We start from the raw sequence: 9,398 nt of genomic DNA on the forward strand, positions 1-9,398 counted from the left end.
GAGATGATATGTGGAATACATAAAATGGAAATAATATATAGAATATAGAGAGAGATAATATATGATATATGTAAGAGCAAATACATATAACAGTGAGAATATAGAGAATATCTGTAATATTTAAGTAAAATTATATATTACAATATATAACATATAATGTAAAGTTTATATACATATGTTATGTAATACTATATGATAACCTATTTTAGGTACTGGGTTCCAGAATAAAATTCTTCCAAAGATGAATTGAATGCTATGGCACTGATTGTGACACTTAGCGATATGGACCCTGAGTTGCCTGTTAGATTCTGCCCATGAGTTAGATTCTGCTCTGGGCCAAATTCTATGTTCGAGCACTCTTCCAAGCAGAGTCTATGCTAAATTCCCCCACCTCTGAACACCAGTTTTTGCTCTTGCACACTCTATCATTCCATCTTTAACAAATGTATTTACCATAATAAGCATGTGTGTGGGCTGGGAAAGTAGCTTAGTAATACGATGCTCACCTAACATGCACGAGGTTTTGGGTTCCATTCCCAGAACTGGATTTCCCATTTATGCTATATTTATAGTCCAACAGAAAAGAAGGGGGGGTTATAAAATTCAGGACTGTGATTTATCATTCCACACCCCAGAAGTAATCAATTTGAGACTGATTTGCCAATACTTAGCACTGGAGCACCAAATACACTATGTGTTTAATGAATGGGTAGCTAGACAGATGCTATGTGAGAGGTAGACTTTAAGAATTGCATATTTTCCCACAAAAAAATTATGGGTAGGAATGATTAGTGTTGTTTTACAGATGGGAAAAGAAACTGGAAATATTATGGAAATTTACTGAAGACATTAACAAAGTGATATTGTAACTTAGTATTATGATTGTCAGATTTGTATTGACAATATTTACAACCATAATACCTAGCATTTATCGTATACTTTAAGTATTTTATCATAATGTCTTATAAAGTCCCATTATATGCATTCACTAGTGACACATTCAAATGCATCCTTTAAGTGTGTGACAATCTCACTGACAGATACTCAAAATTATCATTTCACTAATTTATACTTCTCTCTCCTGGGCCAGCTGACAAAATGAGCAAACAAAGAAAACTTCTGTTTTCCTGGAAACAAGATTAATCACACACAATCTCTTATATCTCTACTACTTCTCCATTACCCGAAAGAGAACTCTTTCTGGGAACCTTAAATTGTGCCGTGAGCTCATTTCAAACCTTCCTGACACAAGTCAGGCATGGCAACTGGGGGTTCCTGTTCTCTGATTAGGAAAGAAGTAAAAGACAGCAGAGAGTTTTATTTCTCTTCTTAGAAACTAAGATAAATGAGAACAGCATCCACGGATTTAACTATGCAGAAAGAAGTCTAAGAATAAGTAGCTGACTGGCTGGGTTTGATACATCAGATCTAAAGCTGATTTTTTTTTTATCATTTTTAATGTCGTTGCTGCACAACTCGCTGTTTTACCACAGCCCTGACTCAAGAATTCTTCCAATGAAAGACAATTCTCATTCTGAATTCTTTCAGTTATATGTTTTGTTTCATTTCTTTTCAAGGGGAAACAGATGGGTTATACTCAAGTTTGAACCCAAGGCCTCACTCTTGATAAACAGGTGATCTGCCCATTGAACCACTCCTTGAACCCCTTTTTGCACTGGTGATTTTCAAGGTAAGCTTCTTGCTTTATGCCCAGGCAAGCCTGGGTTGTGATTCTCCTGTTTGTACTCCTTTCTGTCACTGGGATGACAGGCATGTGCTACCACACCCAACCATTGGCTTAGATGTGATCTCTTGACCATGACCTCTGGTCTTTCCCATGGTGGCTTAAGCCACCTTGCATAGATATTTCCAGTTTAAGTCCAAAATAAGCCCTAATTTCAATCAATACACAGTACTACTGGCAACTGAAGGAGAAAGAGGGCAGAGTGAGCATCCTCTGGAGGCAACTTGAGTTCAGGTTTGGCCCACACCAGGCAGGGCCCTCATCAGACTTAAAGTGTGCAGACTGCCATTGACAACTTCCACTGGGCCTGAAATGTCTTCAGGAAAAAGCAGGAACATAACATTGCTCTTATCTTCACAAAAGGACTGTGAAAGGAGGTGTGCATCACACATAGCAGGTGGCTATGTCGTGTCAAGCAGCTAATGGGTGCTAATTTCCCTAATTTCTTTAGAATTATCTTTCCAGGAGATAGGCAAGGCATTTTCTGGAGAGCTGCTTGTTCTGTTGTCCCTGAGGTGAACTTTCATTATATTATAAAAGTGATATGGGCTGGGGATATGGCCTAGTGGCAAGAGTGCTTGCCTCGTATACATGAGGCCCTGGGTTCAATTCCCCAGCACCACATATACAGAAAACGGCCAGAAGTGGCTCTGTGGCTCAAGTGGCAGAGTGCTAGCCTTGAGCAAAAAGAAGCCAGGGACAGTGCTCAGGCCCTGAGTTCAAGCCCCAGGACTGGCCAAAAAAATAAAGTGATATGACATGTAGGTAAATAATATTTGTTTCCAGAAACTTCTCTGAAGGGGCATGCCAAGAACATTCAAATGCCTTTATCATGGATGCTGTTCATTATGTCAACCTTTGCTGTCTCAATTCATGGACAATGGCCTACTACCTATAAACAAAAATGTCTAACCAATTGTAGGACTTATGTCATCTCTACTGGAAAACTGAAATACACCACGAGACATGTATGGTATGCAGGTGACAATTCTACATTTCTATGTTTGGTTTGATTTATTTTTTTTTCTCTCACCATTTTTTTGTGGGGAACTGAGAACTTCAGGGAGTCATCTGAGGAGAATTGAATTAAGGTCGTTCATTGTGACTGCACTTTTCTGACTGCGTACTTTGAGCCTGTTGAACTTCTAGGATATGGTAGACATGGTAGATGGACCTGCAACTTATATAATCCAAACTTTCTATGTCCTCTACCTTTGGTCTGCCTTTTCACACACATAATACTTTCTAGAAATTTATTTTACTTGCAGTAAGTTTGAGAAGTCAATTTGGGAAATATTGTTTTCCTAAATGCCTTGGTGGTAGAGAAATTAATAGTACCATAACCTTTAATAGTATAAAGCAATCCATATTTAACTTTGAACTAATAACTTTGAAGTGACTATGTCCTTCTAGGCTCAAGACTTCAGACAGAAAACACCAATTCTACCTTGTATCAAAAGCCCAGCCAGCGGGAATGAAATAGATTTTCTTTTTAATGAGTAAGATAAATTCAGAACTTTTAGGATTTTTTTTTTCTTAACCAGCTTTCAGAGCCAAATGAATTGAATTTCATTCCTTGCCTCTTTGCATCTTTAATTGTGCTTGGATTTTAACTTGCAAGATAATCTAATTTTTGGACTGAATTTTCTCTCCTGTGATATTGTAATGGAAGATAGTTATATTCCAAATCAGAGTTCTAAATGTATCGTTTGATCTCAATTCAGGAAGCCTTTATCTAACAATGTCTAACAATGTTATATTGTCTGGAGGATACTCCAGCAAGCATAATGATGGGTTTTGAGAGTTGACTGGGTGTGGGTTCAATTTATTTACTTTTTTCTGATGCTTTTCAAAGCCTTGTTAAAAGATATTATAGAGAGGTCTGGAAAGATCCTCAGACCAGCAATGGTGGCTGTCAGAGGAGCAGCCTCTTAGAGGTGGAAGCAGTACTGTGCCGGTGGACCCTCATCTCCCCTGCGTGACAATGAGAAGCAGCACAAAACACACTGAGTGAAGAGAAGGAACAGCAGAGAAATATTAGACAGTGTCTAGCGATGAGTTTTCATCTCAGTCCTACCCACAGAGGTGAGAATAATTGTTTTGGTAGTGAGCAATAGCAGGTGGCCGACATTTCCATTTAGGGTGGAGCTAACAAGTTCATCTAAAGCCCCAGACATGGAAAACATGGTTCTGTCCTTCTACCAGCACCGTGGATGGACATCTGTGATCTGGAATCCTTCCTGCTGATTTTGTCCATTGGCCATGAAATCGGAGCACCCATTTGGCCCACACACAGTCTCCTATCCGCTTTCGCTTAATGATCATTTTTCTTCTCTCTCCTGTAACCTTTTGTCTGTATAAATCCAGTCATGGGGAGCTAATAAAGAGAGATGAGAGCAGTTACCTTTCCCCGCTATTTCAATATCTTACATGTTAGACAGTTTCTTGTTCCTTTCAGTCTACATCTTAAACACTTATTATTTCTTGTTTCATTTCTTACCAGTATTCATATTTTATTTGTCCCTGAAAATGCACAGTAGGTCTATACGAAATCATTTCCTACCATGAGCCATTATCAACAGGAAGCTATTTCTAAGATTCTTGAACAGAACTCCTGCACTTCTATTTCCTGTGATTTCATAAATCTGTGTTGGGTTGAAAACACAGGAAAAAAGAAAAATGAGAGACAAGGAGCAAGAGAAATGGAGGGAGAGGGGCTACAGGGAGGAGATGGGAGGGAGAGGGACAATAGGGAGGGATAGGAAGGAAGGAGGAGAAGGGAAGGAAGAAAAGGAGTAAGAAACAGGAGAAAGTGGGAGGGAAGGAATCTTTGCTGCTCCAGAGAAGATGTTGAGAGAGCAAATTAGGAGTTTTCATTGGAACTTAATAAGAACTCCTTTGCCTTGTCTGTGTCTATGGTACAATTTGACAATCATATTCTTCGATGTTAGCCATTAGTGACCTGTCAAAATAAAAATCACTCTTGCTGTACATAGAGGAAATTTCTCATAGGATTAAAAAATTGTTGAATAGTCTTTGAGGATCTTTTGGATGTAATAATAATAATAATAATAATTTTTTAAACGCTCAAGGAAAGATGAGGTTACCCAATAGAGAGGACTCTCAGTTCACAACTCAGGCTCTGAAATGTGTTCTGACTGTATTCTAGTCCAGTATTTTCTGACTCCAAGTCCACATTCCAGTAGGCTGGTGAAAACACTTAGCATGAACCTCTCCAGAGAGCTTGTCTGTGCCTTAATGACTCTTGCTAAGGTCTCAATGCCGCCCAGGGCAAGCAGGGCAAGAGGAAGCAGGCCTACCACTGCTATCCACCAATGCCTACACCAGAGTGGACTTAATAAAAAATATCCCAATTTCCATCACTGGATCCTGATGAGAAACAGCACTGTCAACAGCACTCCCACAACCCTATCTGCTCACAAGCAAGGACTGATGTGTTCCTCTTGTTCCTTGCCTCCTCCGCCCTCACTAGCCATCAGGACAGCACAGGAGTCCTGCTGTAACAACCATGAGCTTCTCTTTCTTTTACTCTCTCCAAGTCTGGGAAAAGCCTACATATGAGGCATCTGTCTCTGAGTTTTCCATTTAGACCAGTACCCTTCCTAAGGATATATAGACAAACAAACAATCAGACAAACACATTGTTTTCTTATTGTGTAACGAACTTGTTTGGTGGTTTTGTGTCAGTACCGACTGTGACTTAAACCTGGACATTTTTTGCTCAGGACTGGTGTTCTACCACTTGAGTCAGGTCTTTGCTTCCATAGAAGAACTTTGGAACAGGAATGTATCAATGTGAAGAAAGAAAAACAAAATGAAAACCAGTCTCCAGTTACCCCAACCATAAGAAAAACCCATGCTTCTCTTATCCTCGATGCAACTCATCCAATAGCTATGCTGCTAATTGCAGCTTCTTATGCTAGTATGGACAGTATTTTATTTTAGCCATTATCACCTTTATTTTAGGAGATCATAAACCACATCATCTCCTTGGACCAGCATCATCGTGAGTTCTCCTTAATTAGAATAAACCTTTGCATTCTTCCAGATAACTCAAGAAGAAATGTACTTGGCAAAATTTGTTTATGGCACAGTATTTTTGTAGTAAGAACAGTGATAGAATGGCATCTACTTGCTACTTTGGAAAGTTACTTGAAAAAAGGATTACTTGCTACAAATAGAAGTAACAAAATTATTCCAAATATGTTTTAAAACCTTATTTGTTTAAAAGAAGTTAGCAATAACAGATATTTAAGCCATTTTTCCAAATATGTTATAGATTAAATCTTCAAGATAGATACAATTCTTAATGAGGAACGGGGTAACAAGTATGACAAGAAATGTACTCACTACCTTACATATGTAACTGTAACCCCTCTGTACATCACCTTGAAAAGAAAATTAAATTAAAAAAATTAACACTAATAGTAAAAATAATGATAGATACAATTCTATTTATTCATCCAAATATTAAAATAGTTGCAATCATTTTCTCAGTTGAAATTTCATTGTCACCACTCCCAAATGTCCTAGTTGATATTACATCCTTAATTTTTACATTACATGAATTTTATGCATTATTTATTTTATACTTATTTATTTAGATGAAACTGGGTTTTAGACACAGGGCCTTTTACTTGATTGCTCTACCACTTGACCCATGCATACAGACCTGCTTTGGGCTGCCTATTTTGGAGATAGAGGCTAATGACATTTTTGTCTAGGCTGGTATACAACCATAGTCTTCCAGATAGATTCCAGCTTCCTGAGTAGCTAGGATTGCAGGTATGAGCCACTGGTCCCCACCCCTTCACCCTGGTTTTTTGTTGTTGTTTTTGTGCTTTTGGGGTTTTTTTTAGTGCACGTCCTGGGGCTTAAACTCAGGGCCACGATGGTCATCTCAATTTCTGGCAGCAAGGATACTTATTTTATGTGTGTGCCTTTACTGGGGCTTGAGCTCAGGGCCTGGGCACTGTCCCTTAGCTTTTTCCCCTAAGGCTGGTGATCTACCACTTGAAGCACAGCTCCACTTCTATATTTTTAGTGCTCAATGGGAGAGTCTTGGGGACTTTCCAGCCCAGGCTGGCTTTGAATTGCCATCCTTGCATCTCAGCCTCTTAGATGGCTAGGACTTGAGGACTTAAGCCAAGGCTTAACAGACACCTTTAGTAATAATAATTACAGCAGCGAGAAAGACTGGGAGAGGGAGAGAAGGAAGGGTGACACTGTTCAAAAAGAAATGTATTCATTACCTGTCTATGTAACTGTAATCCCTCTATATATCACCTTAAATTATATATGTGTACATATATATATATATATGAAATGCCAAAACTTTTTAAGTGTTGCTATTTCCTATTTTTATCATTTACGGTCTAGTCTGGGTGCAATGCTCCTGTCCATCTTCCCAGCTCCTTGTGCAGGTTGAAGCCAGCCTGGGAAAAATAGTGCATGAGAGCCCAAGTCAAGCGGAGAAGATGACAAGGGAAGGCATGCCTGCCATCCCAGATGAGACAGGAAGTGAGAAATAGGAGGATGGAGGCTCTGACTCATGCCTAGAACAGGAACAAAAATCCCTTTCTCAACCATGACCTGTGGGGCACGCCCGCCCAGACCCCTTGCATCATTAGGAGGCAGTTCTAGCTGGCCCCGCCTCTTTTCCCAGCCTCGGACTACGTGTGAGCCAAGACGGCCACTGGTGGTGAACCCAGAAGCGGTCCTCATAGATGTAGGCCGCCCCTTAGGGAGGTCCCTCGGAGCTCTACCCTGAGGGACATCCCAGGCATCAAATCACAGCCCCTACATAGGTGCACACACCCCTCCCCTTCCACCGCCCTCCCACCCATGTAAAAGAACAGCTTACTGCCGCCATTAAACGAGTCTTCGCACTGACTGGCTCCCGGACTGTCTGTGTGTCCCCCGACTAAAGGGGGGCTGGGGTGGCAGTTCTTTGGCCCTTTCCTCTTCTTGGCCCATCCCAGTGGGGCATGTTTTCCCGTCTCTCCTGCAGGACAGGAGAGGGTGGAAGGCTAAAAACCCCCAACAATGACCAGCACAGAAAAGACTGCAGGTCTGACTCAGTGGAGGAGGATGGTCAGCCTAGTAAGCGTGAGCGCCTGAGTTCAAAACTCCATCCAGGGGCTGGGGATATGGCCTAGTGGCAAGAGTGCCTGCCTCGTATACATGAGGCCCCGGGTTCAATTCCCCAGCACCACATATACAGAAAAACGGCCAGAAGTGGCGCTGTGGCTCAAGTGGCAGAGTGCTAGCCTTGAGCAAAAAGAAGCCAGGGACAATGCTCAGGCCCTGAGTTCAAGCCCCAGGACTGGCCAAAAAAAAAAAAAAACTCCATCCAAACAAAAACTTGTAACATCACTGAATGTGGTTTTATTACTGCTTTAATACTGGTACCATCTTTGTTATTACCACCACACTATCTCAACTCTGCACACGTTTTCACTCACTTCAGATGGATGTCAGACATATGACATTTAGAACATGTTTCTAGCGCATTGTATTAGACTTTTAGGAAGACATATGTCTTGCTACCTAAACTGTTCCTATTAGGAAATGAAGGGGAAAACATGAAAATTTCACACTTCATTTATAGGAGAAAGAATATTTGTTATAATTCCAGTACCAAAATTGAAAAAGGAGAGAAGCATTATCACAGCTTCTTAGTGTAATATCACACACACCAACTAACCAATCAAAAACTCATTAAACTAAGGATTTTAAGTGTGATGGTCTTAAATCTCCAATAAACCACCAAAGAACTGTGGTTCAAGTGATATGAGGTTAGTCTTGAGAAAAAAAAGCTTAGGAACAGTACCCAGGTCCTGAGTTCAAGCCCCAGGATTGGCATACAGGATTGGCATACACACACACACGCACACACACACACACACACACAGATACAAGGCTAGTACCACAGGTAGTCACAATATTCATAAATTACTAGACTAAGGAAAAAAACATATTCTAGATAAATCCTAAAAGGAAAAATAATCAAGCTTTCAGTGAAAATACTCAGGAAGCAAGGAATTAAAAAAAAACAAATGTTCTTAACTTAAAAACAGAATTGGCTTTTAGAGAGTTACAGTGATTAAATATTGGGAAAATTATTACCAAAGTTGTAACTATTGTTTTGTTGCTAGGCAATGAAATAGAAAAAAATGAATTTTAGAAAAGAAATAAAGGTATAAAGATTGAAAAAGAATTTTTAAGTTATTATTTTCACACAACATGAATGAATGGATGTATAGAGACAAACCTAAGAAAATTCATTAAAAGTTATTAAAAGCAATGGTTCTAGATGCTATAGAATTATAACTTCCTCATACACAAGAGAAAAAGCCCTCTTTGAAAGTAGAATTTTAAAAATCCCCATTCAAAACTAAAATAAAACTTTAAGGTGTCCAGAAACAAACACACCTAGAAATACAAAGACTTGAATGAAGACCTATTCAAAGTTATTAAAAAGTAACTTTTCAAATAGAGGAAAACCTGACTGTGATCCTTCGTGAAAAGAGCTAATTCTGTAAAGATGTTAATCCTCACCCAGTAATGCTGTAAATTCAAAGCAATTCAAATCAAACCCTGAGCATTTTCTTCCATTGGAACTTGACAAGTG

This window comes from Perognathus longimembris, chromosome 2 (genome assembly GCF_023159225.1).
Source record: "Perognathus longimembris pacificus isolate PPM17 chromosome 2, ASM2315922v1, whole genome shotgun sequence".
NCBI lineage: Eukaryota > Metazoa > Chordata > Mammalia > Rodentia > Heteromyidae > Perognathus > Perognathus longimembris.